The 15312-nt window shown below is 41.8% G+C and overlaps 1 long non-coding RNA gene across 1 annotated transcript; it reads right to left on the minus strand.

Annotated features, from left to right (window-relative positions):
* Positions 1-7056: 7056 nt before the first annotated feature.
* Positions 7057-9595, minus strand: LOC134174451 (uncharacterized). The gene is made up of 3 exons (XR_009968655.1): positions 9470-9595; positions 7826-8119; positions 7057-7580 (listed from the first exon to the last, which is right to left on the minus strand). It is a non-coding gene; the product is annotated as an uncharacterized LOC134174451 (long non-coding RNA).
* Between the last annotated feature and the right edge of the window lie 5717 nt (positions 9596-15312).

The raw sequence follows: 15312 nt of genomic DNA on the forward strand, positions 1-15312 counted from the left end.
TTTCATGTAAAACCCAAAGTGTTGTAATTGAAGTAATAGCTGAGAGACTTTTATAAGCACAAGCCAGAAAGGTATCTTTCTACTTTTCATGTCAGAGAAATGGGCTGATTGGTGAAATTACAATTCCTATCATCCTGGGATGAGTACGTAAAACTTGGTTATTATTTACACTCTTTTGGATGAAATTTTCCTCCCAGTCTTTAGATTAAACTTGGGTGGAATATGACTCCAGGTCTCTCTCTACAAAGCAATATATGTTTGCTAACTCTTAAGAAGAAATAGATAAGCCATATCCAGAGCAGGCCACTGGAGACTAAATCATCCAGAGCATTCACCAGGTACTCCCAGACTAAGAACCAGACATTTCAAATAGCTGCATTGCACTTTGCAGTGAAAAACTGTATGTGCTGTTTTAGCAACATTTATAGTAGGAACAACTGATCTATGGGGGGGGGAAACCACTTTAAAATAGTTCTAATTACATGCAGCCCTGTCATGTTGTTAAATGAGGACCACTGCTGTCTTATGAATAATTTGCATAATTCATTGTCAGTAAATTATATTAGGAATTGGGAATAGGCTCTGTACTGCAATGCAGCAGGTTTTCCCTTCCCTCCTGCCTTCTTATAATGCATTCAGACTATTTGTTGTAATCACAGAACATAATTGCGGTTATACTCAAAGACAAGAAACTTAGAACATACAAACAACAGTGTTTCATTTCCCACCAGATTGTGACTTATACTTAAGTAATGAAAGTAGCTGAGTTAGTAAGAACGGAGACTCTTTCCAATCAATGAACCATATGAGATGCTTTACCAGCACGAGGCTGTACAAAGTAATGGCAAAGTTTCTTTTAAACGTTTTTAGGTTGATGCCAGGAACCCCCCAAATGTTTTACTCCTGAATAAGAATCTTGTATCACAGTATCCTGGAAAACAAGCCATCCCAAATCTAACACAACCACAAAGCAGAATTTCAATTAAAATATAAAAACTGACAGAAATGTTGAATTCTCCATTCCGTGCCGTGCTATTTCAGAGCCTTACTCCAGAAGTCAGCCTTCTGTTCCCTGTTGCACTGATCCTTCTCACCTCTGCAGATCTTTTAACTCATCTAATCCAAAGCTTGTTTCTCAAGTATAAAATCGACTTGCCAATACAGATTCTCCATACCAATGCAGAAAAACAGTCCTTTAAATGAATTCAGCATAATGCTCTCCTTCTGTATCTACACTATCAACTTTAACAAATGTCTCCCGGCAGGGGAGGTTTAGTTTGGATATTAGGAAAAATTTCTTCACTGAAAGAGCTGTCAGCATTGGAACAGAATGCCTGCAGAAGCGCTTTATTCACCACCCTTGGAGGGATTTAAAGACGTAGATTTAAATTAAGACGCACATGGTTTAGTGGTGGATCTGGCAGTACTAGGTTAATGGAATGTCTCAAGGTCTTTTCCATACTAGACTGTTCTATGATTCTAAGGCTGGGGCACCATTATAAACTTGTAGCCTGGCTGCTTGTTTAACTCATGTTGCAGCAATACCCCACCCAACAATTCTCCCTCAATCTTGTATCTTGTGCCTGAGGTGTAACACATCACTTATGATGCATCTAGTATTCAGTCTTAAGTCATTACAGGCTTTACCCATTCCTACGGTAGACTGTTATGACAACTAACTCTTCTGATTCAGGAAGAAAATTAGAAGCAGTCCATGGAACCAGGTTCATGTAACAACCACTACACACATGGCTTTGACCCAGTTCATGCCATCCTGCTTTCTACTGTGCCATGCCATTGGTATTTTGTATTTTGCATGTCTGCGCACAAATGTTACTAAGATTAGATTTCACTAGAGCAATTACACTAATTAATCAAGTTTAACTGAAAAAATTTTCTCACATATCAAAAATCTGCACTTTTTACAATCTTTGCCTCCAGTAGTCCAATCACTAGTCCATAACATGTTGCTGCTCAAATCAGAGGATTATGTCAGATAAATATAGATTTATATCAAAGCCCACAAAATTTGGATAGACATTTCTTTCATATTATAACCTACAGGGTTGTTCCTATATACACTAGCTACCTAAAAAGGCCATTATTTACCCAGACAAATATCCAATACTTACAGCAGCTGCCTGAAAATACCATTTTGGTTTTGGATGTATTTCTCTGGTATACAGCCAAGGAGGAAAACTCAAGCACAGAACAGATGAGCAATAAGAAGAGTTAAGGGGAAGGTGGTCTTTGATTAAGGAGATAACACAGTCTGTACCAAAGACAACAAATTTGAAAAACAGAATCTCTGAATTCTCTTCTTGACCCTGATCCCAGCCTACACTGTAAGCATACCCCCAACTCCGTTTCACCTCTGTATCTTTTCTCACCTTGCTTTGCTCACTGTAACCATCCAGGGGTTCTCTCCTGCTTTCTGTTACACTCTGTTTAACAGAACAATACTGCAGTGCTGCTACAACTATAAAATGCCTGGAAGGCTTTCTCTGACAGAATTTTTTAGTAACATAAGATAAGCTATGACTTTGTTATTTGCATTTAGTACACAGGCATTCTATAAAAAGGATACTGGAGGATTTTTCTATGGAAGATACCGAATTTCTTTATGGAAAGAAAAAAAAAAACCTCAGATACTGAGTTCACTGAAGTCCTGAGTAACCTGCTGTGTAAATCAGAGGATTACATGCACACTGTTCTCTAGGGCCATTTCTGTGGAAGGCATTCTAAGCTTCCAGAGACTACAACGAAGAAAGTTCATAGGCTGGTCAAAATAGTCACCAAAACTGAGGAAAGCTCTTGCATTTATAGTATAGTTCAGGAAAACCTAGAAATCGGTCATAGCATTATTGTCTGCTACCAACCTATTGCTACTAACCTATTGTCTGCTACATACGTATTACTGTCTGCTACTAACTTCACAGTTCCTGGGACACTAGCAAAAAGATTCACTTAAATACATAGGGTTCTGTCTTGGGTTCAGCCATAACAGTTATTTTTCTCCTTCTTAGTAGCTGGTGCAGTGCTGTGGTTTTGACTTTCAGCCTGAAAGGGAACAATGCTGATAACACACTAATGGTTTTAGTTGTTGCTAAGTAATGTTAACTCTGATCAAGGACTTTCTCAGTCTCAAGCTCTGCCAGGGAGGAGGGGAAGCCGGGAGGAAGCAGAGACAGGACACCTGACCCAAACTGACCAAAGAGGTATTCCATACCACAGCATGTCATGCCCAGTATATAAACTGGGGGCAGTTACCTGGAAGGGCTAGATCACTGCTCAGGTCAGGCTGGGTATCGGTCAACGGGTGGTGAGCGGTTGTATTCTCTTCCCTTGTTATTTCCCTCACTGTTATTTTTATTGGTGGCAGCAGCAGTGATTTGTGTCATACCTTAGTTACTGGACTGTTCTTATCTCAACCCATGGGAGTTACATTCTTTCGATTCTTCTCCCCATCCCTCTGGGAGAGGGGGGAGGAAGAAGGAAGGGAGTGAGTGAGTGGCTGCATTGTTCTGAGTTACCACCTGGGCTACGGGTTCCACAACAGGCTCTCAACAACATCAACACAATTTTAACACAGCTTGAGCGAAGCTCCATGGTCTTCCCATAATGCTAAATTCAGTAAGCATCTCTGAGTGGGTCACTTTGTCCATAATGTGGTGGACAGTTTCTGCAGGCTGTCTGCTGCCTGCTATATAAGATGCATTTATCTGGTGAGAAATGCATTTATCTGGTGAGAAATGAAGGAGGATCATGAGGTGACAGAAGATAACATGACAGTTACACTTCACTGCTGCAAACATCTTTTTGGCAACCTAGGAACAAGGTGCAGACCTTTTGTCAATCAGTTCTCCCTTTAAGACACAGATCAAAGAAAACATTGCACCACATTCTTTCCTTTCTCTTTGTTTTTTGTCTTTCATCCATTTTGAAATCTGTATAGGGATAAGAAGCAGGTTTCTACTTACATGACAATGTCTGTGTGACTTGAGAACCAGTTTTGCATTTTCAAGTGGTGTGTCTGTTTAGCAGCTCAGCCACTTTCCACGGAGGAACCCACTACAGTGCCTGTGGTGTGGTAAATTGCCTCTGAATACTCTGTTCGCTGCTGCTTTCCTTGATTAGTGGCCTGGCTGCTCCTGTCCAGCAGCACAGCCCCACCTCATTCTCAAGGTTGTTATTCTGAGAGCACTGTTTTTCCTCTGTAAAGACTACTCAGCAATTTTTATGCATAAAATTCTCTGTGAAGAAGCATAACAAAAATCAAAGGCTTTTATATGATTAATAGAGCTGTCAGGACCTTTCTGAGATTTAACTTCCTCATTGTGAAAGTTCAGCTAACTAGTTTCAGAATAAAAACCCACATGTCAGGTTGCTGATGGGGGTTTCCTGTGGAAGTATCCACAGATGGAGCTTGGTGCAGGCTTCCCTGAGGGAGGAACATGGTTGCGGGCTCGGCGGGCTGTGGGGCCTTCCTTAGGGCACTGCAGCTGCAGTCCTTATGATGGGCCTTCCCCGAGCGGCTGTGGCTGCGGGGCTCGTCTCTGAGGGGTGTGGGAGCGGGCACAGAGTGCAGCCCTTCATCATGTGTCCAGTTCTAGGTTCCTCAGCACAATACAGACAAGGAGCTACTGGAGAGGGCCCAGCAGAGGCCACAAGGATAATTAGGGGTCTGAAGCAGCTCTCTTACGAGGAGAGATCGCAGGAGCTGGACCTGTTTAGTCTGGAGAAGAACAGACTGAGGGGATCTCATCAGTGCAGATCAGTATCTCAGAGGAAGGTGCCAGGAGGATGGTGCCAGACTCTTTTCAGTGGTGGCCAGCAACAGGATGAGGAGCAATGACCATAAACTAAACTACAAGTTTCACCTCAACATGAGGAAAAACTTTACATTGAGGGTGGCAGAGCACTGGAACAGGCTGCCCAGGGGGATTGTGGTATCTCCCTCTGCCTTGTCAGGGGGGCTGGGCTGGATGATCTCGAGAGGTCCCTTCCATTCCTAATGATTTTGTGATAAATCACATTATGGCAGTTGAAAGCAGGGCTGAAGTCATATGGATGCGTAGGAGCTGAGGCAGAGTACAGCCACGAAGAGTGTTTACTATATTGAAGCACTATGAAAATCGTAGTATTCAATATAATATATATATAAGTGTTTGAATTTTTTAATGCCAATAAAGCATTTTGAATCACCAATCCAATTAAAAAAAAAAAAAAAAAAAAGAAGGAACCATTCAGTGCAGACAGGCTGTATTACAGAGACATCACTGGCCAGGAGGCAAAGGCTATATCTGAGTGCTATTTGGAAAGAGATCCACAGTGTACCCAGAAATACATATCTGAGCATTAGTCCTAAAGCAGGAGAAAGTCTGAATTGGTTATCAAATGATGAAGGAAAATTCAGAGTTAGCCTACCTCCTATGCTTTATAACATTTAAAATAGTTTTAATTTTTCATGCGAAGGCTCTTCTAGGTGTTGGAAACTCCAATGGTGGTAGAACAGGAGCAAAGCCCCTTTCTGGCTTGCCATCATAATCAGACTGTTTCTCCCTTCTCCCCAAGGCCCCAAAGCCACAGGTTCTTCCTTGGTTTTAAACGCAAAAAGCAAGGCAAAGTTGCCCATCTGTGTGGCACAAATTCTTCCATGAAAAGCAGTGGTCAGTTATGATAATTTGCTGCCCAGTGCTCAGCCCACACAGCCAGGTCTCTAGCAGCCTCTCCACTGATGTGCATGGAGCTGCACAGCAAACTGCTTCCTGAACACCTTTTCTGTATGAGATTGCTGCCAGTACTAGTCGTCATCTTTACCTACTCTCTCCACTTGCTGCGCGTCTGTCTTCTCACTAGTAGAGGGTGATAAGTTATCTAACAAATCTGTATGTTCCTCTGTTGATCCCTATCCTGACCTAGCATTTAGGCACTGGCTCAGTGAAACAAGACTGAGGTGTGTATACAAAGATCTGCATGAAAGTGTATAGTCTGTGTTGCCTGCTTCCTTTTCCTAATTGCTGCAGTGTCTGCAGCAGTTCTGTCGAATAACAATAAGAATTCCCGTGATTTAAACTCCAACCAGTAATTTTTAAACCATTAAAAAACCTATTTAATATTTTTTTGCTTTGCCCAAAGGTATTCTGTGAGTCATCAGGCCTATACTACTTTTTCAAGTATATGCTTACTATTATTTTTACCTAGATTTCAAACCACATCCTCAAATGCAAAGGTATGTAAATCAGCAGTTCTGCTAAGAGATTTACATACAAAGTTTAGGGTAACCTTCCCGGCATATTTTGCGGCCAATTCTCCACTGCCTGGCTAGAACTGGGAGCTTTCTTTTCTTTCATATAAAGCAGATAAATATATAAATTAAGCATTTAGCTTTAACACAGAGGTGTTAGAAATATCTGCAGAAAGTAGACCCAGATAATTGAAACTGCATAATAACATTCAGCTTAATGAAATGTTGATGTTGTAACAATAGAAAAACATTGCAGAGTATCCATATGACAACACTGAATAATCTGATATTATAGCATTAAAAAGCATCCACTTGATTAGAGGCCAGGAAAAAATTCCCTTGGAAACAAACTCTATGCTCAATAGGCTGTTCCCACTGCTGGATAATGAAACTGCTGCATTAAAACTGCCCACAAAACAACAACATGGCACTAAGATATAAATATTTTTGCCAAGCACAAAAAAATCAGTGCTATCTAGAATAACCCACACTCTGAGACAGCATCCCCAGCTCATACATTCCTTCTCCATCCCCTTAGGAGATGGCAGCCTTCTCACTGCCAGAACACTAAAGCTAGCAGTGTTCGTACCATGACTGTGTTTTGTACTACAGTCTAACCACAGTCTCAAACTTACTTGGTCATGGCTGCCTCTGAGCAACACAAGAGGAGAAGCAGAGGCAGAAAGATGAAGTTGCCCTCAGCAGCAGCAAAGTTCAGGTCATCTTGTCCTCTGCCCTTTCATCATCCTGCTGCTCCCCCATCGTTAACGCCAAGGCAGTAGAGCAGGCACAGCACTTACAGAATGTCCAAAAGAAGTTACATTAGAATGGAAATGCCATGTTTCTCCAGCTCATTTAAATAACAAAGGACTTACAAATGTGTTTTTTTTCTCATCATCTTTTTAATGTAAATCAAGAACAACTTCTCTAAATTAGATGTAGTTACACTGGTACAAAGCTAACCTTGAAGAACTGTGAAAACCACATGGTTATAATCCAAACAGAAATTTTGTGAAACCCTTGTCTTATTTTTAATTTGTATCTACTAGGCAAATCTCCTGCTAGGATAACAGCAGACAATTTAGAGGAAGAATTGACTCCCACCCAGAGAGGACATAGGTAAGATCTCATCAGAGCATTCACAGAGCCAAAAAAAAGGCACAGAAAAAAGTGAAACAGAGTACTCAGCATGGCTTGTCCCTGTATATTTGCCTTATTAACATATAGACGTATCTCTCAGGCAGGTAGTTTATACAGAGGTTCATTATCTTACACAGTGCTCATAACTCCTACTTTTATCTTAGACTATAAAAGCAGCTGCTCAGTGTTGATTCTAAAGCAGACATAAAAAGTCTGTAGTGAGTATTTTTAAAATGTTTTTAAAATAGCCACCACTTTTACTCCCAAAGGACTGTATTACCGCTGGGTTAAATTCAAGTCTATTTTGCATGAAGACAGCTCCCTTGAAATCAGTGGGATTGCATCCACTTAAGATATGGCTGATGTCCTCAAACCACAGCTCTGTAGTGCCATTTGCATCAGGAACAGAGTATGGCAAGAAGAATCACTCCATTTTACCTGTCCATTTTCCATTTTCTGAGCTTCATGAAGGCTTGCTAAAGTTGCTGTCCCACTCTCCTCCAGCTGTGGACATGGACTCCACATAGTGAACAGCCACCCCAGACACACCAAGAGCTGAAGGCAGGAAGCGCCTTGTTTGCAGGTACAGAAAAGGGATACATGGAAGTCTCCTTCTCCTTAGACAGTCACGTTTGAATCTGTATGTAATTTGATTCAGAGAGTGAGACTGACACAGTACAACTGGGATATTAAGTTGCTTAAATATAAGTGTCTGATACCATTTCAGATAACCTGTAGTAATGACGGGGTTGGTTTCTATCAAGTCTTATATGTTGTATTAACCAGCTTCATTAGACAGCTTCCTGTAGGCAGCTAAATCCCACATTTCTTGACCACTTGTGACAATCTTTCCCATCTAAGAAGCTGTCCATCTGTTGTACAAAAACTGAGCAGGTCTAGTGCTGTACAACATGCATTTCACAACTTGGGGAAATAAACCTTGAAAACAGAATGGTGCAGTCTTCTAATGTTATTTGAAATAAGGAACGAAGAAAAATTATGAAAGAAAGATCAGTTTGGCTGATTTGTTTTTCTCTTTTGTAGAAGTACTGGAGATTATATGTGAGGTAGATCTTTCAGACATGACTTACTTTCAAAACTAAGTTAGAATTCTGAGTTTGTAGGGAAAATGTGGTTCCAAGCAAAACAAAATGCATAGATAGACTGGGTAGTTTTGAGGGAATAAGGCAATAAATCAAATACCCATAAACAGCACTCAGAATCATGTACCATACAAAGTGACCTAAAGCAGTACAGAAAGAAAACACATTTGGAAAGCATAAAACTCAGAAACCAGACAATTTCAAGAGGGCAGAAAGTGCAAAATTTATAAGTGAGGTAAAACTGCAGTGATAGCAATAAAGAATTGAAAAGTAGAAAACTAGAGTTTTTCATTTTTAAGTTTTCACATAAAATATAATAACTCTGCTGTCATCAGGGGTGTGGAGGATACAAACAAGACAAGTGCACAGCCTTGTGCTGCCTGAAAGCAGCTTCTGGTGGGTACTCACTGATAAAAGCACAAGAGTTATGTAATGTCCAGTCCAGCAGCTAACTTTCCACTGAAGGTACTTCAGCCATTGTTAATCCTGACATTACCAATGTTATGTAGCTCTTATTTTATCTACCTCAAGATGTTGCATACAATTTTGCCAAAGAATGGGCAAAAGAGCTGCTGGTTTTGAAAACAATGAAGTGCAACTCACATGATATTTTAATGGACAGCTCATTCCCTTCACAGTAATGTCCATGACAAGTGAAAGGCACAACAAATAAACCCCAGCAGTTTCTACCTGGTTTCATTCTTTTCCCTGTTCACACATTCCCCTCTTCACACAGCCCATACTAATACTGCTTTCCAGTTTAGGGTGCAAGTATTTAAAACTTCCTGCTGTAGCTGATCTGTAGCACTTGACATTTTCAGGCTACTTTGGATGCATGTTTGACATGACTTTGAAATAGCAGTGTAATAGGGATGTGAAGAAATCAACTCAGCCTGACTCTACCACACCAATGGGGACAGCAGAAGGAAATAGAGTGAGAAAGTTCATGGTTGGAGATAAAGACAAGAAGATGGCTTACCAATTATTGTCAGAGGTGAAACATACTCTACTTGGGGAAAATTAATTTACTGCTGATTAGGATAGATTTAGGTAGCAAGAAAAGAAAAGACAGACTTCAAAGCAAATCCTTTCCTCCCTGGCTGGAAGTCAGGGTGGCGTCCACCACAGGACAGCCCCAGCCTCTCCTCAGAGACCCTTGAAGTCCTGCTGTCAACACCTTGCTTTTTATACCCAGCACAAAGGCATACCTCACAAGCCTTCTCAATCAGACACAGCAGGGGTTTGATTCTTTTTTTACAGGTCACACCTGAACACAAAAACAATGCAGCAAGCCAACAGCAAGAAATTGCACCCAGGCATTGCACAAACTGCACTACATTCCTCAAGTTCGACTATAGGTCTTGAGTTGGAGCAAGTGAACCCCAGGATCCCAGCCTCCCACCACTGCTCCACAATTCTACAAACCTGAAAGAAGCAAAACTATTCCACAGTACACATCTGCAAGAATAACTGTCTTAACTAAAGCTTAGTGGATTTTTTTGTTTTTTTTTTTTTATTTTAAGCATAGTACAAAAGAGGCAGGACATTTCATGTGAGTCCAGGAGAGAAGTTCTCAACTCTCTACCTCCATTTAGTACCTTTCAATATTAGCTTGACATTGACAATGCCAACCTAGCTGTGCACATCATTTGCAGTTAACAAAATGCTACTTTTCTTTGTAAGACACCTTTCAAGCTTTACCATCTTGGGGGGGAAAAAGAGCTTTTATACTAAGACGGAAAATGGTGCTGGCTGGCAACCTAGTAATCACTGCCAGTATGAAAAATAGGAGGAAGCAAAAAAGCTATATTATCAGCAGTGTACAGAGGGGAAAAAAGTACAGCCATGACCGCATTTGAACTACTAGTAGTGCCTGTTTCAGGGAGAAGATGGAGCCTGGGATATCTATCAGTGAGTTTGTATGATTAACACAACTATAATTTGCTTTATAACACAACTGCAATTCATACAGGTTATCATGAGAAACCTCAAGCTAAGATTTGCTGTGTTACATACTCACAAACAAGGAAATGAAGGTAGCACTGAGAGTGTGGGCTTTGGTGCTCTGGGTTTCCCTCAACGCAAGGATTTCCTCCTCACCCTGCTCCCATCTATGCATTGACTCCTTATAGCATTCAAAGCAGAGAGAAAGATTACAATGAGATAGAGGTAGAGAGATTTTACTTCAGTGTCACTGATGATTCCCATCACAATTACTGCCAGCATGAGAGGGAATAAAGAATACCACTCAACTTTTATACTGCCTCCAATGGTCATGAGGTTTAGGTATCTGAGTGTGTCATGTACCCTCCATGTGAACACTTTGTTTTGACCCTCCAGCATTTTCTATTTCAGCCATGTTTCCTTTCTCAACACCTCCCATCATAGACTGAGATAGCTATAGTTAGGAGGCTGTATGAAAAGGCCAGCTAGTTTTAGTAGCTTTTATTATAAGCAAAGCAATTTGTCGGAGCAATCCCAGCCACGGCTGCAGGTTAGACAGTGAAGAGATTCAGAGCAGCCCTGTGGAGAAGGACTTGGGGGTGCTAGTCAATGAGAAAATGAACGTGAGCCGGCTTCAGTGTGCTCTTGCAGCCCAGAAAGCCAACTATATCCTGGGCTGCACCAAAAGGAGCATGACCAGCAGGTCGAAGGAGGTGATCCTGCCCCTCTACTCTGCTCTTGTGAGACCTCACCTGGAGTATTGTGTGCAGTTCTGGTGTCCTCAACATAAAAAGGACATGGAACTGTTGGAACAAGTCCAGAGGAGGGCCATGAGGATGATCAGGGGGCTGGAGCACCTCCCATATGAAGACAGGCTGAGAAAGTTGGGGCTGTTCAGCCTGGAGAAGAGAAGGCTGCATGGAGACCTCACAGCAACCTTCCAGTATCTGAAGGGGGCCTATACGGATGCTGGGGAGGGACTCTTCTTTAGGGACTGTAGTGATAGGTCAAGGGGTAACAGCTAAAACTTAAACAGGGGATGTTTATATTGGATATAAGGAAGAAATTCTTTCCTGTTAGTGTGGTGAGGCATTGGAACGAGTTGCCCAAGGAGGTTGTGAATGCTCCATCCCTGGCAGTGTTCAAGGCCAGGTTGGACGAAGCCTTGGGTGGCATGGTTTATTGTGAGGTGTCCCTGCCCGTGGCAGGGGGGTTGGAAAAAGATGATCCTAAGGTCCTTTCCAACCCTAACCATTCTATGATTCTATGATTCTATAATTTCTTCTGCTGGGTAGTGGTTTCTCCTATGAATCTTTGCCTGAGTCACAGTTTCCAGCAGTGATGTAATTGTTCACTTTCCTCCAGAAGTGGGGGCACTGAGGAACTAAAAGAAGCAGAAATAACATCTACACCTAGTGCCACTTACTGGATTTTCACCCACTCTTCTGCACGCTGTGCCAGCCTCTACATCAGGAGTCATTTGCTGCCAGCCAAGATGACAGACAAGACCCAAGAGGTTGTCATTGCAAAGGGTCTGGCTCTGTAAGCTGAATGCAGAAGCAGACTTCCAAGCTAGCTCTGCTGCATTCCACCTCTGGCTGAGGAGAAGTGGCAGCAGTCAAGAAAGATTAGGAAGCAAACAACTGCCTGTGAACCTTGTATCCTGATGCATCACCATCAGGCAGCTTTCATCTTTGTGAAGGTCTGTTTGAAACAAAGCCAAGAAGAAAGCTGTTGACAGTTGCTTTTGTATTTTGGCTTAGCACTGAATTAAAAGTCAAGGAGGCAGGAGCAAAGTATTCAAGGAAAGAGCTGCTAAATGAGACACTTGTCAAACTAAGTTAATTTCTGGCCTGCCCACTTTGACAGTATCTCTTTAATCATATACCAGAACAAGGAGATCATCGGTGCCACTGAATTAACATCTAATTTATTCTGAAATATTTAACATAGCATTGTATAACTCTGACTGATAAAATATGACTTTGACCAAGCCTTTTGGAACATTACATTGCTGTGCTGGAAAGCCCCAGACAAAGTATTTTGTCATGAAATGCTTGTGGTGGACTGCAGGGGTCTGAGGTGGTTATTCCTTCTCTGAGATAGAAGACATGCAGTACAGAAACCAGCACAGCAGACAGTGCAACAGCATCTTAGTTAAACCCTGCATTAGTTCCTTAGTAAAACAAAGACCCTGAGAGCAAAAAAGGAGCTTTAAAAGCACATCTTTGATTTCAGGCAATGTGTGTGAGTCCATGGAAAAATCTACGCATAAAGCTCATAAGTTCTGAATGGTGCTATAAATTTGTCTCTATAGGAATCACTACATCACTGGGTCCCTCTGACTTTGCTGAGCACTGGTGTGAAGAAGGGGCTGGCCCACCTGAGTTACAGCGTGATCACAGCACAGAGAGGGGGCTATTAGAGCTCAGTGATCATCTGGCTAGCATATATCACTTTAGTATCAGGTATCTTGCTGGAAGACAGAAGAAAATACAATACAAAAAATTCTTACTCTCAATAGGAGAGATGACAAAAGAGAGCTAGAAATGGTCCCATAAGGAAGAGGAGAGAGAAGGACTGTGTGGGGCCAGGAGCTCAGGGAACACTCTTTAATGGATTAGAAGGGGGTTTAGAGCAGCTCAGGGACCTGCAGTAGCCAAATGAGTTGCCCAACTGCCTAAACACAACTGGGCAGTCACAGGCATGGGCAGAAGTGCAGTGCTAGGGAGGAAGTGCCTGGAGAAAGCAAAGCACTGCAGCTACCCAGCCAGCCAGCCAGGAGCAGGGACTGAGGGAGGGCACAGTCTGGGGGCTCCCACAGTGTATGTGGGGGTGTGTTATTGGTCTGGTCCTTTCTGCCTATGTAGGCAGTCAGGCCATTTCCAAAGATATCACATGACTGTAAAGGCAGATGATACACTTTCTTATTGCAGGTGACATTATGTCATGTAAAAGATGTGTGGAATAGAAATTATACAAAAGCTTACAGCTCTATGTTGTCTATTTTTGTTACAGCAATTTGAAATATTAGTGAACTGGTCAGACTGCAATGTGTTCACCTTTTATATCTTAATTGTAACCTCACTGAGAAAAAGTGCCAAAAAGCAATAGAAGAGTATGTGAACTGCTCAAGTTTGTCGGAGTTAGGGACTAGATTGGGGGTTCATGTCATCCCACACATTTTAATTTACTTGTCAAGCTCATGTTAGGAATTTTGATAACTTTTCATAGATTTTACTAGCTGTTGAAGTACTGTCTGACAGCTAGGTATCTGGGACAGACACTGTAAAAACAATACATGGAGCACACCCACAGAGATACAGTCTCCCACACTCCCAGAACAGCATTTTCTTTTCCCAGCTGAGACTGCCGTCTCTTTTGGCAGAGACCCTTTTCACAGCCACACAGCCCATTGTGACTGAGGCACTGGACTAATAACCAGGTACAGGCTGGGATTTAACAAAGGAAGACTGTCACAGCAAAGAACAATCTGAACAGCGGAGACAAGTGTAGGAAAACAGAAGTTTTCTCAACATCAGAGAAGGGAATACTGCTGTGGAGCCTCGAGGTTTAAACCCCACCCTAAGAAATCAGTCTTTTTCCTTAGATCTGGTAATGACATGATTGAGAGGACTGGAATAGCACCTGACCATCAAAAGCTTTGCTAGGCAGCAGTGAAAAGCACATTCTGCATATTCATGCACCATGAAAGAAAACATGGAAGGAAATGGAAAAAAAATCTGCTGAGAACCGTTTATGTTCAGATTGGAAATACAGTTAATCTGTGACAATAAATACCTCCAATAGAATCATAGAATAATTAGGGTTGGAAAGGACCATAAGATCATCTAGTTCCAACCCCCCTGCCATGGGAAGGGGCACCTCACACCAAACCATTGACAGAAAGCCTACCTAGAAAATTGAGCTTAATTCCTTATACAAAGCTTTTGAACTTGCCTTATACTTATTCTGCATTATACATATTACACATTCATCTGCCCAGCTATAAATAACAACACAGGGTAGGCAGGAGAGGTCTTGAGATCTGAGCTGGTAGAACCTGCACTGGAACCACCCATCAGCACTGGGAGAGGTGCAGAGGATCTTATTCAAGGAGGCACTTTAATTCATTCTTTTCTGAAGGATAATGAATAAAGCTATCCATTAATCTAAAGGCTTCAATGTAATCATACAAACATTGCCTTTTCTTGATGGCTTTTATGTACTGTAAGAAAGCCAATAATGATCATGTGGAGAAAAATAGCAAAATAGATAGTGACTTGGAGAAATACCTGGAGAGCAAGTAATGCCATTTTTATAGGGCAATTTGAGGTGCCTACAGAGAGTGATTTGGTTCTTTCAGTGATTCAAGCTGCTGTCCCTCAGAGTGGCATAGCACTGCATTAGCTTGCTGCACTAGAAAGCACTCAATTTAGGGGAAAAACCATATCCTGGTGACCAAACTAAACTCATATATCAAAGACATCCCTGGCTAATTTTTCATCTATAAAACCAAGATAACAAGCCTGTAATTACCCCCATTTCCCTGTCACAACACAAAAGCAAAATTCAAGTAAAATAAATATCCATATTTTAGGGGCTGATGATTCCCCTTTTGTGGCACAAGACAAGGAACAGAGTAAGCCTCTCCACCTCCAGAGCATTCAGAAGGCATCAGGAAATGTCTGTGTCACTACTGAAGTTGCATGCAGGAAAAAAAGTTGAGTTGAATGAATAGGTCCCCATTCACTCTGAGATAAGAAGCAAGTCCTTCAGAGAAAGCACAGACCTGAAGCTTAGGGTGTTCTTGAAAGGCAGTGCCAAGAGACAATGCCTGTATGGCATATCATTAGAGACAGAGGAGACATTGTCACA

This window comes from Pezoporus occidentalis, unplaced genomic scaffold (genome assembly GCF_034315485.1).
Source record: "Pezoporus occidentalis ecotype Australia unplaced genomic scaffold, CSIRO_AGI_Poc_V1 ctg60, whole genome shotgun sequence".
Classification (NCBI taxonomy): domain Eukaryota; kingdom Metazoa; phylum Chordata; class Aves; order Psittaciformes; family Psittacidae; genus Pezoporus; species Pezoporus occidentalis.